Genomic DNA, 17,327 nt, shown 5'->3' with positions numbered 1-17,327 from the left:
GGTAGTGGAGGCAGGGACGATAGGGACATTTAAGGGGCATCTTGACAAATATATGAATAGGATGGGAATAGAAGGATACGGACCCAGGAAGTGTAGAAGATTGTAGTTTAGTCGGGCAGTATGGTCGGCACGGGCTTGGAGGGCCGAAGGGCCTGTTCCTGTGCTGTACATTTCTTTGTTCTTTGTTCTTTGTTCTTTGAATGTCGATTGAGAAGCAAAACGCACTGTGGTCACCATGCCCACACAGTCAGCCCTCCAACACCTGGTCAAAGAGTCAGGATCCAGGCTGCGTGAGGCCTTGGCAAGTTGCTGGTGGTTCACAGCCATGCCCCGCAACCAAACTATGTGGTAGCCTCAGATGGTGCCCACTATGAACGCAATCACCGACCTACTACTGATACCGGAACCAGCATCAACAGATGACAGAGAACAACAGTCAACTAGCCTACAACACAGGCCCCTTACACCAGTGGACATGGAGGTTCCTCCAGACGCTTACACAGTGAGCCCTGAGCCCATTGGATACACTGATAGCTTGAACCAGGTCATCCACACTGAGGACACCAGCCTGAGAAAAAAATACAGCACAGACCAAACCAAATACAAGGTTCCAGGGCTACGTAACCAATTAGTCTGCAATTGTTATAAAAAATGTTATAAAAATGGGTCGTACAAAGGGTTTGCGCGCACTGTTACATCGCAGTAACACCAGTTGTCCCAACTTAAATGGGGAAGATGTTGACCAGAGTGCTAGCTGCAGAGAGTGGAACCTCAGAGTTGAGCAAAGTGTAGGAGTTGAAGAGAATAAATCTTAATCTCTTGCCTTCATAAAATTTAGCACTAATTGCTTGTAATTGAAGGGTAGACATTTATGTATCTTTCAGGCCTAAGGAGAGTAAAAACAAACAATCCCTCCTGGTGGGAGAAGCCAGGGGAGTTAATTGGGAAACCCTCTGGTTTCTCAAAGAACAAAGAAAAGTACAGCACAGGAACAGGCCTTTCGGCCCTCCAAGCCTGCGCCGACCATGCTGCCCGTCTAAACTAAAATCTTCTACACATCCGGGGTCAGTATCCCTCTATTCCCATCCTATTCATGTATTTCTCAAGTAACCCCTTAAACGTCACTATCGTCCCTGCTTCCACCACCTCCTCCGGTAGCGAGTTCCAGGCACCCACTACCCTCTGTGTAAAAAAACTTGCCTCGTGCACCTCCTCTAAACCTTGTCCCTCGCACCTTAAACCTATGCCCCCTAGTAATTGACCCCTCCACCCTGGGAAAAAGTCTCTGACCATCCACTCTGTCTATGCCCCTCATAATTCTGTAGACCTCTATCAGGTCGCCCCTCAACCTCCATCGTTCCAGTGAGAATAAACCAAGTTTATTCAACCTCTCCTCATAGATTATGCCCTCCAGACCTGGAAACATGCTGGTAAATCTCTTCTGCACACTCGCTAAAGCCTCCACATCCTTCTGGTAGTGTGGCAACCAGAATTGAACACTATACTCCAAGTGTGGCCTAACTAAGATTCTATATAGCTGCAACATGACTTGCCAATTTTTATACTCAATGCCCCGGCCAATGAAGGCAAGCATCCCATATGCCTTCTTGACTACCTTCTCCATCTGTGTTGCCCCTTTCAGTGACCTGTGGACCTGTACACCTAGATCTCTCTGACTGTCAATACTCTTGAGGGTTCTATCATTCACTGTATATTCCCTACATGTATTAGACCTTCCAAAATGCATTACCTCACATTTGTCCGGATTAAACTCCATCTGCCATCTCTCCGCCCAAGTCTCCAAACAATCTAAATCCTGCTGTATCCTCTGACAGTCCTCATCGCTATCCGCAATTCCACCAACCTTTGTGTCGTCCGCAAACTTACTAATCAGACTAGTTAAATTTTCCTCCAAATCATTTATATATACGACGAACAGCAAAGGTCCGAGCACTGATCCCTGCGGAACACCACTAGTCACAGCCCTCCAATCAGAAAAGCACCCTTCCATTGCCACTCTCTGCCTTCTATGACCGAGCCATTTGTTTTTTAAATTTAGAGTATCCAATTAATTTTTTCCAATTAAGGGGCAATTTAGCATGGCCAATCCACCTACCCTGCACATCTTTGGTTTGTGAGGGGTGAAACCTGGGACCTCGGCACCGTGAGACTGCAGTGCTAACCACTGTGCCACCATGCTGCCCATGGCAGTCAGTTAAATAACCTGGTTAAGGGGCAGCACGGTGGTGAAGTGGTTAGCATTGGTGCCTCACGGCGCCGAGGTCCCAGGTTCGATCACGGCTCTGGGTCACTGTCCGTGTGGAGTTTGCACATTCTCCCAGTGTTTGCATGGGTTTCACCCCCACAACCCAAAGATGTGCACAGCAGGTGGATTGGTCGCGCTAAATTGCCCCTTAATTGGAAAAAAAAATGAATTGGGTACTCTAAATTTTAAAAAAATAATAACCTGGTTAACATTGGTTCCTGAGGACTTCCGGGTGCGGCGATGACCAGCTGAGTCGCACGTTTCGGCAGCTCCCTGTGAAACGGACTTTTGGGCTCTTGATAGGAGCCCCAACGGCAATTTTAACGGCTGAAAACACCGTGCGGTAAACCAGAAGGGTGTTCCCCCTGGACACAGATGGAAAAAGGAGAGGAAAGTGGCCGGATTGCAGCGGATCCTTTGGAACAACGGCAAGGAAGGCAAGCAGAAACCAAGATGGCGTCGGAAGGTGGCAGTTTCATATGGGGCCCTGAACAACAAGAGTTTTTGAAACGCTGCGTGGAGGAGATAAAAAAGGAAATGAAGAAAGAGTTGTTGGCCCCGATATTACAGGCGATTGAAGGGCTGAAAGAGGAACAAAAGACCCAGGAGCAGGAGCTTCGGGTCGTGAAGGCGAAAGCAGCAGAGAATGAAAACGACATACAGGGCCTGGTGGTGAAGTCGGAGATACAGGAGGCACACCAGAAACGATCTGTGGAGAGGTTGGAGGCACTGGAAAATAACGCAAGGAGGAACAACTTGAGAATTCTTGGCCTTCCTGAAGGTGTGGAGGGGGCGGACGTCGGGGCATATGTGAGCACGATGCTGCACTCGTAATGGGAGTGGAGGCCCCGACGGGTCCGTTGGAGGTGGAGGGAGCATACCGAGTTATGGTGCGAGGACCGAGAGCAGGAGAAGCTCCCAGAGCCATAGTGGTGAGATTTCTCCGTTTTAAGGATAGAGAAATGGTCCTTAGATGGGCGAAGAAAACTCGGTGTAGTAAATGGGAAAACGCGGTGATCCGCGTCTATCAAGATTGGAGTGCGGAGGTGGCGAGAAGGAGGGCGAGCTTTAATCGGGCCAAAGCGGTACTTCACAAAAAAAAGATAAAGTTTGGAATGCTGCAACCGGCAAGACTGTGGGTCACATATCAAGGGAGGCACCACTACTTTGAGACGGCGGATGAAGCGTGGACTTCTATTGTAGAAGAAAAATTGGAATGATTGGACTACGAAAATTAACGTTTGGACAAAGTGGTGGGACGAGTGGGGGGGGGGGGGCGAAGAGGGATTGTATGATTAATCCTGCGGTATGGTAACTTTTCTTTCTGCCACAGGTGGTGATGGGGGGAGGTGGGGAGGGAGAGGAGATGGGGCCTTGGCCATGGGAGGCGGGGCCGAGGGAGAGGCGCGGGCTTGGTTCCCGCGCTATGATAATTATGGCGGGAATAGAGAAGCAGGAAGGAGGGGGCGCCGCACGGGGCGAGCCGTGATCACGGGGGGAAGCCGAGGTCAGCCAGAGTTTGCTGACTTCTGGGAGCAACATGGGGGGAGTAATTACGCTAGCGGGGGGTCTAGCGGGGGGGGGAGGGGGGAATTACTGGGTTGCTGCTGCTGGGGAAAGGGGGGAGTGGGTGCGTGAAAGGATGGGCGGGGGGGCACCGTCTGGGAGAAATACAGCCGCGTGGGAACTGGGCGAGAAGCTGGAAAAAGATGATGGCTAACCGGCAAGGGGGGGGGTGGGAAGCCCCCCAACTCGGCTGATCACGTGGAACGTGAGGGGGCTTAACGGGCCGATAAAGAGGGCACGAGTACTCGCACACCTTAAGAAACTTAAAGCAGATGTGGTCATGTTACAGGAAACGCACCTGAAACTGATAGATCAGGTTAGGTTGCGCAAAGGATGGGTAGGGCAGGTGTTCCATTCGGGGCTGGATGCGAAAAACAGGGGGCTGGCTATATTAGTGGGGAAGCGGGTAATGTTCGAGGCAAAGACTATAGTGGCGGATAACGGGGGCAGATACGTGATGGTGAGTGGCAAATTACAGGGAGAGATGGTGGTGTTGGTAAACGTGTATGCCCCGAATTGGGACGATGCCAATTTTATGAGGCGAATGCTAGGACGCATCCCAGACCTAGAGACCGGAAAGCTGATAATGGGGGGAGACTTTAACACGGTGTTGGAACCAAGGCTGGATAGGTCGAAGTCCAGGACTGGTAGGAGGCCAGCAGCAGCCAAGGTGCTTAAGGATTTTATGGAGCAGATGGGAGGGGTGGACCCGTGGAGATTCAGTAGACCTAGGAGTAAGGAGTTCTCGTTTTTCTCCTATGTCCATAAAGTCTATTCACGCATAGACTTTTTTGTGTTGGGTAGGGCATTGATCCCGAGGGTGAGGGGAACGGAATATACGGCTATAGCCATTTCGGATCATGCCCCACACTGGGTAGACTTGGAGATAGGGGAGGAAACAAGAGGGCGTCCACCCTGGAGAATGGATATGGGACTAATGGCGGATGAGGGGGTGTGCTTAAGGGTGAGGGGATGCATTGAAAAGTACTTGGAACTCAATGACAATGGGGAGGTTCAGGTGGGAGTGGTCTGGGAGGCGTTGAAGGCGGTGGTTAGGGGGGAGCTGATATCAATAAGGACACATAAAGGGAAGCAGGAGAGTAAGGAACGGGAGCGGTTGTTGCAAGAACTTTTGAGGGTGGACAGACAGTATGCGGAAGCACCGGAGGAGGGACTGTATAGGGAAAGGCAAAGGCTGCATGTGGAATTTGACTTGCTGACCACAGGCACTGCAGAGGCACAATGGAGGAAGGCGCAGGGTGTACAGTATGAATATGGAGAGAAGGCGAGCAGATTGCTGGCACACCAATTGAGGAAAAGGGGAGCAGCGAGGGAAATAGGGGGGGTGAGAGACGAAGATGGAGAGACGGAGCGGGGAGCGGAGAGAGTGAATGAAGTGTTTAAGACATTTTATAAAAAATTGTATGAAGCTCAACCCCCGGATGGGAGGGAGAGAATGATGGAGTTTTTGGATCGGCTGGAAATTCCCAAGGTGGAAGAGCAGGAAAGGATGGGATTGGGAGCACAGATCACGGTAGAAGAAGTGGTGAAAGGAATTAGGAACATGCAGACGGGAAAGGCCCCGGGACCGGACGGATTCCCAGTTGAATTTTACAGAAAATATTTGGACTTGCTCGCCCCGCTACTGACGAGGACCTTCAACGAGGCAAAGGAAAGGGGACAACTGCCCCCGACTATGTCAGAAGCAACGATATCGCTTCTTTTAAAGAAGGAAAAGGATCCGCTACAATGCGGGTCCTACAGACCAATCTCCCTCCTCAATGTAGATGCCAAGGTCTTGGCCAAGGTAATGGCAATGAGAATAGAGGAATGTGTCCCGGGGGTGGTTCATGAGGACCAAACTGGGTTTGTGAAGGGGAGACAGCTGAACACGAACATACGGAGGTTGTTAGGGGTAATGATGATGGCCCCACCAGAGGGTGAAACGGAGATAGTAGTGGCGATGGATGCCGAGAAAGCATTTGATAGAGTGGAGTGGGATTATCTGTGGGAGGTGTTGAGGAGATTTGGGTTCGGAGAGGGGTATGTTAGATGGGTGCAGCTGTTGTATAGGGCCCCAGTGGCGAGTGTGGTCACGAATGGACGGGGATCGGCATATTTTCGGCTCCATAGAGGGACAAGGCAGGGATGTCCTCTGTCCCCATTACTGTTTGCACTGGCGATTGAGCCCCTGGCGATAGCGCTGAGAGGTTCCAAGGGATGGAGGGGAATACTTAGGGGAGGAGAAGAACACCGGGTATCTTTATATGCGGATGATCTGCTACTATATGTGGCGGATCCAGCGGAGGGGATGCCAGAAATAATGCGGATACTTGGGGAGTTTGGGGATTTTTCAGGGTATAAATTGAATATGGGAAAGAGTGAGCTGTTTGTGGTGCATCCAGGGGAGCAGAGTAGAGAAATAGAAGACCTACCGTTGAGGAAGGTAACAAGAGACTTTCGTTATCTGGGGATCCAGATAGCTAAGAATTGGGGCACATTGCACAGGCTAAATTTGACGTGGTTGGTGGAACAGATGGAGGAAGATTTCAAGAGATGGGACATGGTAGCATTGTCAATGGCAGGGAGGGTGCAGGCAGTTAAGATGGTGGTCCTCCCGAGATTCCTTTTTGTGTTTCAGTGTCTCCCGGTGGTGATCACGAAGGCTTTTTTCAAAAGGATAGAAAAGAGTATTATGGGTTTTGTTTGGGCCGGGAAGACTCCGAGAGTGAGGAAGGGATTCTTACAGCGTAGTAGGGATAGGGGGGGGCTGGCACTACCGAGCCTAAGTGAGTATTATTGGGCCGCTAATATTTCAATGGTGAGTAAGTGGATGGGAGAGGAGGAAGGAGCGGCGTGGAAGAGATTAGAGAGGGCGTCCTGTAGGGGGACCAGCCTGCAGGCTATGGTGACAGCCCCATTGCCGTTCTCACCAAGGAACTATACCACGAGTCCGGTGGTGGTAGCTACACTGAAGATTTGGGGACAGTGGAGACGACATAGGGGAAAGACCGGAGCACTGGGGGGGTCCCCGATAAGAAACAACCATAGGTTTGCCCCGGGGGGAATGGATGGGGGATATGGAATGTGGCAAAGAGCAGGTATAACGCAATTGAAAGATCTATTTGTGGATGGGAAGTTTGCGAGTCTGGGAGCGCTGACCGAGAAATATGGGTTGCCCCAAGGGAATGCATTCAGGTACATGCAATTGAGGGCTTTTGCGAGGCAGCAGGTGAGGGAATTCCCGCAGCTCCCGACACAAGAGGTGCAGGACAGAGTCATCTCAAAGAAATGGATGGGGGACGGTAAGGTGTCGGATATATATAGGGAAATGAGAGACGAAGGGGAGACTATGATGGACGAACTAAAAGGGAAATGGGAAGAAGAGCTAGGGGAGGAGATTGAGGAGGGGATGTGGGCAGATGCCCTAAACAGGGTAAACTCGTCGTCCTCGTGCGCCAGGCTAAGCCTGATTCAGTTTAAGGTATTACACAGGGCACATATGACTGGAACACGGCTCAGTAAATTTTTTGGGGTGGAGGATAGGTGTGCGAGGTGCTCGAGAAGCCCAGCGAATCATACCCATATGTTTTGGTCATGCCCGGCACTACAGGGGTTTTGGATGGGGGTGACAAAGGTGCTTTCGAAAGTAGTAGGAGTCCGGGTCGAACCAAGCTGGGGGTTGGCTATATTTGGGGTTGCACAAGAGCCGGGAGTGCAGGAGGCGAAAGAGGCCGATGTTTTGGCCTTTGCGTCCCTAGTAGCCCGGCGCAGAATATTGCTAATGTGGAAAGAAGCCAAGCCCCCGGGGGTGGAGACCTGGATAAATGATATGGCGGGGTTCATAAAGTTAGAGCGGATTAAGTTCGTCCTAAGGGGGTCGGCTCAAGGGTTTACTAGGCGGTGGCAATCGTTCGTCGAATATCTTGCGGAAAGATAGATAGGGGAGAACAAAGAAGGCAGCAGCAGCGGCCCAGGACTTGGGGGGGGGGGGGGGGGGATGGGGGGGGGGGGTGTGGCCTGAGACAAGGCAGTTGCCAATTAGGGCTAGTTTTTATTTTTTGTTATTTAATATTTATTTATTTGTTGTTGTTTTTGTTTAAATTTAAAAAAGGTCATTATTATCTGTATTGTTACAATGTTGTGTAAAGGATGCACAATGTACTGTGTTGGTTGACCAAAAATTTTCAATAAAATATTATTTTAAAAAAAAAAACATTGGTTCCTGAGAGGCAGCACGGTGGCGCAGTGGTTAGCACTGCTGCCTCACGGCACCGAGGTCCCAGATTCGATCCCGGCACTGGGTCACTGTCCGTGTGGAGTTTGCACATTCTCCCCATGTTTGCGTGGGTTTCGCCCCCACAACCCAAAGATGTGCAAGGTAGGTGGATTGAACACGCTAAATTGCCCCTTAATTGGAAAATAGTGAATTGAGTACACTAAGTTTATATTTAAAAAAAGATTGGTTCCTGAAACGGGAGAGGCAGAGACTATAAGAACAAGGCCTAGGGTATTCAGTATGGAGTGTTAGCTGAAGAGAGTGGAGCTTGTGAGTTGAGGTAAGTGGGGGAGTTTGGGAAAGTGGGGGAGGGAGGTTTTGGCTGTGTCTTGATTCCTAACTCCTTCCGCAGGTCAGTGGGGGCAGGAGTAGACCAAGGGCAGAGAGCTGGGAGATAGGTCGCAGCATTCCAAAAACATTGAGTGAACACACCCGTGCGATATCACAGGTAAGTGACTGGTAGGTGAGTATTCCTCTCTTTTATATTTTCTGACTTGTTTTGAGATTGAAGACCAGGTAGAACAAATTACAGAGTGAAAACTAAAGATCAGAAGTAAAATTAAGAAGACAAATTGAAAATGTAATTAAGTAAAATAGGGATAGAGGGCCAGGTGATGTGTTGTAGCTGCAACATGTGGGAGATGGTTGGCCCCATTGTGGTTCGGAGTAGCCACATCTGTAGCAAGTGTTGGCTGCTCGAGGAACTTCGGCTCAGGGAGTTAACGAGCTGGAATCCAAGCTTCAGACATTGTGACACATCAGGGAGGGGAGAGTTATCTGCAGACTGTGTTTCAGGAGGTAGTCACACCCTTTAGATTAACTACCTTGAAATTGGTCAGTGGTCACGGTCAGGAGCGTGTGATACGTGTGAGGCAGGTAGAGAGATGCAAGAAATAGTACTGAAGGAGCTTTAGCCCCTGCCCTTTTCCAACAGGTTCATGGTTCTTGCTTCCTGTGCGGGCAAGAGCCGGTACGGTAAGGAGAGTGAGCAAACTGACCATAGCACCGTGATACATGGATCCATTCAAGTGGAGGGAGAAAAGAGAAATGTAATCATAATTGGGGATAGTATAGTTAGGGGAATAAACATTGTTCTCTGTAGCCAGAATCAAGAGTCCTGTGTTGCCTACCTGGTGCCATGGTTAAAGATATCTCATCTGGACTGCACAGAACTTTCTTTTTTTAAATTGAGAGTACCCAATTATTTTTTACAATTAAGGGGCAATTTAGCGTGGCCAATCCACCTACTCTGCACATTTTTTTTGGGTTGTGGGGGCGAAACTCACGCAGACACGGGGAGAATGTGCAAACTGCACACGGACAGTGACCCAGAGCCGGGATCGAACCTGGGACCTCAGCGCCAAGAGGCAACTGTGCTAACCACTAGGCCACCGTGCTGCCCTATCAGCCACGATTGTTTTGAATAGCGGAGCAGGCACGAGGAGCTGAATTGTCTACTCCTGCTCCTAGTTCTTATGAGTGGTGACATGATGAAGTGGCTACCAAAAGGATCACGTAATGGGAGCACGGGGTTCTCCCCAGAGCGCTGGCAGAGTCCAAGCTTGGAGTAGTTTGTTGAGGAAGGATCTAAAGAGAGAGCTAAGACGAGCAAGGAGGGGACATGAGAAGTATTTGGCAGGTAGGATCAAGGAAAACCCAAAAGCTTTCTATAGGTATGTCAGGAATGAGCGAATGACTAGGGTAAGAGTAGGACCAGTCAAGGACAGGGATGGGAAGTTGTGTGTGGAGTCTGAAGAGATAGGCGAGATACTAAATGAATATTTTTCATCAGTATTCACTCAGGAAAAAGATAATGTTGTGGAGGAGAATGCTGAGACCCAGGCTAATAGAATAGATGGCATTGAGGTACGTAGGGAAGAGGTGTTGGCAATTCTGGGCAGGCTGAAAATAGATAAGTCCCCGGGTCCTGATGGGATTTATCCTAGGATTCTCTGGGAGGCCAGGGAAGAGATTGCTGGACCTTTGGCTTTGATTTTTATGTCATCATTGGCTACAGGAATAGTGCCAGAGGACTGGAGGATAGCAAATGTGGTCCCTTTGTTCAAAAAGGGGAGCAGAGACAACCCCGGCAACTATAGACCGGTGAGCCTCACGTCTGTAGTGGGTAAAGTCTTGGAGGGGATTATAAGAGACAAGATTTATAATCATCTAGATAGGAATAATATGATCAGGGATAGTCAGCATGGCTTTGTGAAGGGTAGGTCATGCCTCACAAACCTTATTGAGTTCTTTGAGAAGGTGACTGAACAGGTAGACGAGGGTAGAGCAGTTGATGTGGTGTATATGGATTTCAGCAAAGCGTTTGATAAGGTTCCCCACGGTAGGCTATTGCAGAAAATACAGAGGCTGGGGATTGAGGGTGATTTAGAGATGTGGATCAGAAATTGGCTAGCTGAAAGACAGAGGGTGGTGGTTGATGGGAAATGTTCAGAATGGAGTTCAGTTACAAGTGGAGTACCACAAGGATCTGTTCTGGGGCCGTTGCTGTTTGTCATTTTTATCAATGACCTAGAGGAAGGCGCAGAAGGGTGGGTGAGTAAATTTGCAGACGGTACTAAAGTCGGTGGTGTTGTTGATAGTGTGGAAGGATGTAGCAGGTTACAGAGGGATATAGATAAGCTGCAGAGCTGGGCTGAGAGGTGGCAAATGGAGTTTAATGTAGAGAAGTGTGAGGTGATTCACTTTGGAAGGAATAACAGGAATGCGGAATATTTGGCTAATGGTAAAGTTCTTGGAAGTGTGGATGAGCAGAGGGATCTAGGTGTCCATGTACATAGATCCCTGAAAGTTGCCACCCAGGTTGATAGGGTTGTGAAGAAGGCCTATGGAGTGTTGGCCTTTATTGGTAGAGGGATTGAGTTCCGGAGTCAGGAGGTCATGTTGCAGCTGTACAGAACTCTGGTACGGCCGCATTTGGAGTATTGCGTACAGTTCTGGTCACCGCATTATAGGAAGGACGTGGAGGCTTTGGAGCGGGTGCAGAGGAGATTTACCAGGATGTTGCCTGGTATGGAGGGAAAATCTTATGAGGAAAGGCTGATGGACTTGAGGTTGTTTTCGTTGGAGAGAAGAAGGTTAAGAGGAGACTTAATAGAGGCATACAAAATGATCAGGGGGTTGGATAGGGTGGACAGTGAGAGCCTTCTCCCGCGGATGGAAATGGCTGGCACGAGGGGACATAGCTTTAAATTGAGGGGTAATAGATATAGGACAGAGGTCAGAGGTAGGTTCTTTACGCAAAGAGTAGTGAGGCCGTGGAATGCCCTACCTGCTACAGTAGTGAACTCGCCAACATTGAGGGCATTTAAAAGTTTATTGGATAAACATATGGATGATAATGGCATAGTGTAGGTTAGATGGCTTTTGTTTCGGTGCAACATCGTGGGCCGAAGGGCCTGTACTGCGCTGTATCGTTCTATGTTCTATGTTCTATGTTTGTTATTCACAGCACAGAAGGAGGCCATTTGGCCCATCGTGTCTGCACCGGCTCCCAAAAGAGTAACCTGGCTAGTCCCATTTCCCATCCCTATCCCAACACTGAGCCCTGAGGAATACCACTTTCAACTCGTCTCCAACCTGTGAAATGCCCATCTCTATCTACCCTCTGTTTCCTATCTTTTAACTAACTTCTAATCCATGCTACCAAGGACCCATCAATCACAAACATTTATAATTTGTTACCCAACCTGCCATATGGCATCGTATCAAATGCTTTCCGAAAATCTAAATTTACAACATCCATGGCACTACCTTCATCCACTGCCTGTGTCACCCTGTAAAAGAACTCAATTAAGTTCGTCAGACATGATCTGCCCTTGACAAAGCCATGTTGACCGTCTAATATTAATTTATTTTTCTGTAAGTGTATATTTATCTCATCCCGTATTATGGCCTCCGTCAGTTTTCCCACTATTTTTTTTTTTTATTAAATATTTTATTGAAAATTTTTGGTCAACCAACACAGTACATTGTGCATCCTTTACACAATATTATAACAACACAAATAACAATGACCTATTTTATAAACAAAAAAAAAAAATGAATAAATAATAAATAACAAAAATGAAAACTAGCCCTAATTGGCAACTGCCTTGTCACAAGTAACACTCTCCAAAAATATAATTTAACAGTCCAATATATAATTATCTGTAGCAACGACCTATACATACTATACAGTATATATTAACAACCCTGAGAGTCCTTCTGGTTCCTCCTCCCCCCCCCCCCCCCCCCCCCCGCCCCTATCCTGGGCTGCTGCTGCTGCCTTCTTTTTCCCATTCCGTCTAACTTTCTGCGAGGTATTCGACGAACGGTTGCCACCGCCTGGTGAACCCTTGAGCCGACCCCCTTAGGACGAACTTAATCCGCTCTAGCTTTATAAACCCCGCCATGTCATTTATCCAGGTCTCCACCCCCGGGGGCTTGGCTTCTTTCCACATTAGCAATATCCTGCGCCGGGCTACTAGGGACGCAAAGGCCAAAACATCGGCCTCTCTCGCCTCCTGCACTCCCGGCTCTTGTGCAACCCCAAATATAGCCAACCCCCAGCTTGGTTCGACCCGGACTCCTACTACTTTTGAAAGCACCTTTGTCACCCCCATCCAAAACCTCTGTAGTGCCGGGCATGACCAAAACATATGGGTATGATTCGCTGGGCTTCTCGAGCACCTCGCACACCTATCCTCCACCCCAAAAAATTTACTGAGCCGTGCTCCAGTCATATGTGCCCTGTGTAATACCTTAAACTGAATCAGGCTTAGCCTGGCACACGAGGACGACGAGTTTACCCTGCTTAGGGCATCTGCCCACAGCCCCTCCTCGATCTCCTCCCCCAGCTCTTCTTCCCATTTCCCTTTTAGTTCATCTACCATAGTCTCCCCTTCGTCCCTCATTTCCCTATATATATCTGACACCTTACCATCCCCCACCCATGTCTTTGAGATCACTCTGTCCTGCACCTCTTGTGTCGGGAGCTGCGGGAATTCCCTCACCTGTTGCCTCGCAAAAGCCCTCAGTTGCATATACCTGAATGCATTCCCTTGGGGCAACCCATATTTCTCGGTCAGCGCTCCCAGACTCACGAACTTCCCATCCACAAACAGATCCTTCAGTTGCGTTATTCCTGCTCTTTGCCACATTCCATATCCCCCATCCATTCCCCCCGGGGCAAACCTATGGTTGTTTCTTATCGGGGACCCCCCCAAGGCTCCAGTCTTTCCCCTATGCCGTCTCCACTGTCCCCAAATCTTCAGTGTAGCCACCACCACCGGGCTTGTGGTGTAGTTCCTCGGTGAGAACGGCAATGGGGCTGTCACCATAGCCTGTAGGCTAGTCCCCCTACAGGACGCCCTCTCTAATCTCTTCCATGCCGCTCCCTCCTCCTCTCCCATCCACTTACTCACCATTGAAATATTAGCGGCCCAATAATACTCACTTAGGCTCGGTAGTGCCAGCCCCCCCCTATCCCTGCTACGCTGTAAGAATCCCTTCCTCACTCTCGGGGTCTTCCCGGCCCACACAAAACCCATGATGCTCTTTTCAATCCTTTTAAAAAAAGCCTTCGTGATCACCACCGGGAGGCACTGAAACACAAAGAGGAATCTCGGGAGGACCACCATCTTAACCGCCTGCACCCTCCCTGCCATTGACAGGGATACCATATCCCATCTCTTGAAATCCTCCTCCATCTGTTCCACCAACCGCGTTAAATTTAACCTATGCAATGTGCCCCAATTCTTAGCTATCTGGATCCCCAGGTAACGAAAGTCCCTTGTTACCTTCCTCAACGGTAGGTCCTCTATTTCTCTACTCTGCTCCCCTGGATGCACCACAAACAACTCACTTTTCCCCATGTTCAATTTATACCCTGAAAAATCCCCAAACTCCCCAAGTATCCGCATTATTTCTGGCATCCCCTCCGCCGGGTCCGCCACGTATAGTAGCAAATCGTCCGCATACAAAGATACCCGGTGCTCTTCTCCTCCCCTAAGTACTCCCCTCCACTTCTTGGAACCCCTCAACGCTATCGCCAGGGGCTCAATCGCCAGTGCAAACAATAATGGGGACAGAGGGCATCCCTGCCTTGTCCCTCTATGGAGCCGAAAATATGCAGATCCCCGTCCATTCGTGACCACGCTCGCCACTGGGGCCCTATACAACAGCTGCACCCATCTAACATACCCCTCTCCAAAGCCAAATCTCCTCAACACCTCCCACAAATAATCCCACTCCACTCTATCAAATGCTTTCTCGGCATCCATCGCCACTACTATCTCCGTTTCTCCCTCTGGTGGGGCCATCATCATTACCCCTAACAACCTCCGTATATTCGTGTTCAGCTGTCTCCCCTTCACAAACCCAGTTTGGTCTTCGTGGACCACCCCCGGGACACATTCCTCTATTCTCATTGCCATTACCTTGGCCAGGACCTTGGCATCTACATTTAGGAGGGAAATAGGTCTATAGGACCCGCATTGTAGCGGGTCCTTTTCCTTCTTTAAGAGAAGCGATATCGTTGCTTCAGACATAGTCGGGGGCAGTTGTCCCCTTTCCTTTGCCTCATTAAAGGTCCTCGTCAGTACCGGGGGGAGCAAGTCCACATATTTTCTATAGAATTCGACTGGGAATCCATCCGGTCCCGGGGCTTTTCCCGCCTGCATGCTCCTAATTCCTTTCACCACTTCTTCTACCTCGATCTGTGCTCCCAGTCCCACCCTTTCCTGCTCTTCCACCTTGGGAAATTCCAGCTGATCCAAGAAGCCCATCATTCTCTCCCTCCCATCCGGGGGTTGAGCTTCATATAATTTTTTATAAAATGTCTTGAACACTCCATTCACTCTCTCCGCTCCCCGCTCCATCTCTCCTTCCTCATCCCTCACTCCCCCTATTTCCCTCGCTGCTCCCCTTTTCCTCAATTGGTGTGCCAGCAACCTGCTCGCCTTCTCCCCATATTCGTACTGTACACCCTGTGCCTTCCTCCATTGTGCCTCTGCAGTGCCTGTAGTCAGCAAGTCAAATTCTACATGTAGCCTTTGCCTTTCCCTGTACAGTCCCTCCTCCGGTGCTTCCGCATATTGTCTGTCCACCCTCAAAAGTTCTTGCAGCAACCGCTCCCGTTCCTTACTCTCCTGCTTCCCTTTATGTGCCCTTATTGATATCAGCTCCCCTCTAACCACCGCCTTCAGCGCCTCCCAGACCACTCCCACCTGGACCTCCCCATTATCATTGAGTTCCAAGTACTTTTCAATGCAACCGCTCACCCTTAGACACACCCCCTCATCTGCCATTAGTCCCATGTCCATTCTCCAGGGTGGGCGCCCTCCTGTTTCCTCCCCTATCTCCAAGTCCACCCAGTGTGGAGCGTGATCTGAAATGGCTATAGCCGTATACTCCGTTCCCCTCACCTTCGGGATCAATGCCCTACCCAGCACAAAAAAGTCTATTCGCGAGTAGACTTTATGGACATAGGAGAAAAACGAGAACTCCTTACTCCTAGGTCTGCTAAATCTCCACGGGTCTACACCTCCCATCTGCTCCATAAAATCTTTAAGTACCTTGGCTGCTGCCGGCCTCCTTCCAGTCCTGGACTTCGACCTATCCAGCCCTGGTTCCAACACCGTATTAAAATCTCCCCCCGTTATCAGCTTTCCCATCTCTAGGTCCGGAATGTGTCCTAGCATCCGCCTCATAAAATTGGCATCATCCCAGTTCGGGGCATATACGTTTACCAAAACCACCGTCTCCCCCTGTAGTTTGCCACACACCATCACGTATCTGCCCCCGTTATCCGCCACTATAGTCTTTGCCTCGAACATTACCCGCTTCCCCACTAATATAGCCACCCCCCTGTTTTTCGCATCTAGCCCCGAATGGAACACCTGCCCCACCCATCCTTTGCGTAGCCTAACCTGGTCTATCAGTTTCAGGTGCGTTTCCTGTAACATAACCACATCTGCCTTAAGTTTCTTAAGGTGTGCGAGTACCCGTGCCCTCTTTATCGGCCCGTTCAGCCCTCTCACGTTCCACGTGATCAGCCGAGTTGGGGGGGCTTCCTACCCCCCCCCTTGTCGATTAGCCATCACCTTTTTCCAGCTCCTCACCCGGTTCCCACGCAGCTGTATCTCCCCCAGGCGGTGCCCCCCCGCCCATCCTCTCCCATACCAGCTCCCCCCTCTCCCCAGCAGCAGCAACCCAGTAATTCCCCCCTCCCACCCCCCCCGCTAGATCCCCCGCTAGCGTAATTACTCCCCCCATGTTGCTCCCAGAAGTCAGCAAACTCTGGCTGACCTCGGCTTCCCCCCGTGACCTCGGCTCGCACCGTGCGACGCCCCCTCCTTCCTGCTTCTCTATTCCCGCCATGATTGTCATAGCGCGGGAACCAAGCCCGCGCTTCTCCCTTGGCCCCGCCCCAATGGCCAACGCCCCATCTCCTCCACCTCCCCTCCTCCCCCCATCACCACCTGTGGGAGAGAGAAAAGTTACCACATCGCAGGATTAGTACATAAAACCCCTCTTTGCCCCCCACATTCGCCCCACCACTTTGTTCGAACGTTCTTTTTAATAACCCGCTCATTCCAGTTTTTCTTCCACAATAAAAGTCCACGCTTCATCCGCCGTCTCAAAGTATTGGTGCCTCCCTCGATATGTGACCCACAGTCTTGCCGGTTGCAGCATTCCAAATTTTATCTTCTTTTTATGAAGCACCGCCTTGGCCCGATTAAAGCTCGCCCTCCTTCTCGCCACCTCCGCACTCCAGTCTTGATAAACGCGGATCACCGCGTTCTCCCATTTACTGCTCCGAGTTTTCTTCGCCCATCTAAGGACCATTTCTCTATCCTTAAAACGGAGGAATCTCACCACTATGGCTCTGGGAATTTCTCCTGCTCTCGGCCCTCGCGCCATCACTCGGTATGCTCCCTCCACTTCCAACGGACCCGCCGGGGCCTCCGCTCCCATTAACGAGTGCAGCATCGTGCTCACATATGCCCCGACGTCCGCTCCCTCCACACCTTCAGGAAGACCAAGAATCCTCAGGTTGTTCCTCCTTGCGTTGTTTTCCAGTGCCTCCAACCTTTCCACACATCGTTTCTGATGTGCCTCCTGCGTCTCCGTCTTCACCACCAGGCCCTGTATATCGTCCTCATTCTCGGCTGCCTTTGCCTTCACGACCCGAAGCTCCCGCTCCTGGGTCTTTTG

Source organism: Scyliorhinus torazame, chromosome 17, assembly GCF_047496885.1.
Source record: "Scyliorhinus torazame isolate Kashiwa2021f chromosome 17, sScyTor2.1, whole genome shotgun sequence".
In the NCBI taxonomy this organism is placed as follows: Eukaryota; Metazoa; Chordata; class Chondrichthyes; order Carcharhiniformes; family Scyliorhinidae; genus Scyliorhinus; species Scyliorhinus torazame.
Note: the sequence above shows the minus strand (reverse complement) of the source record.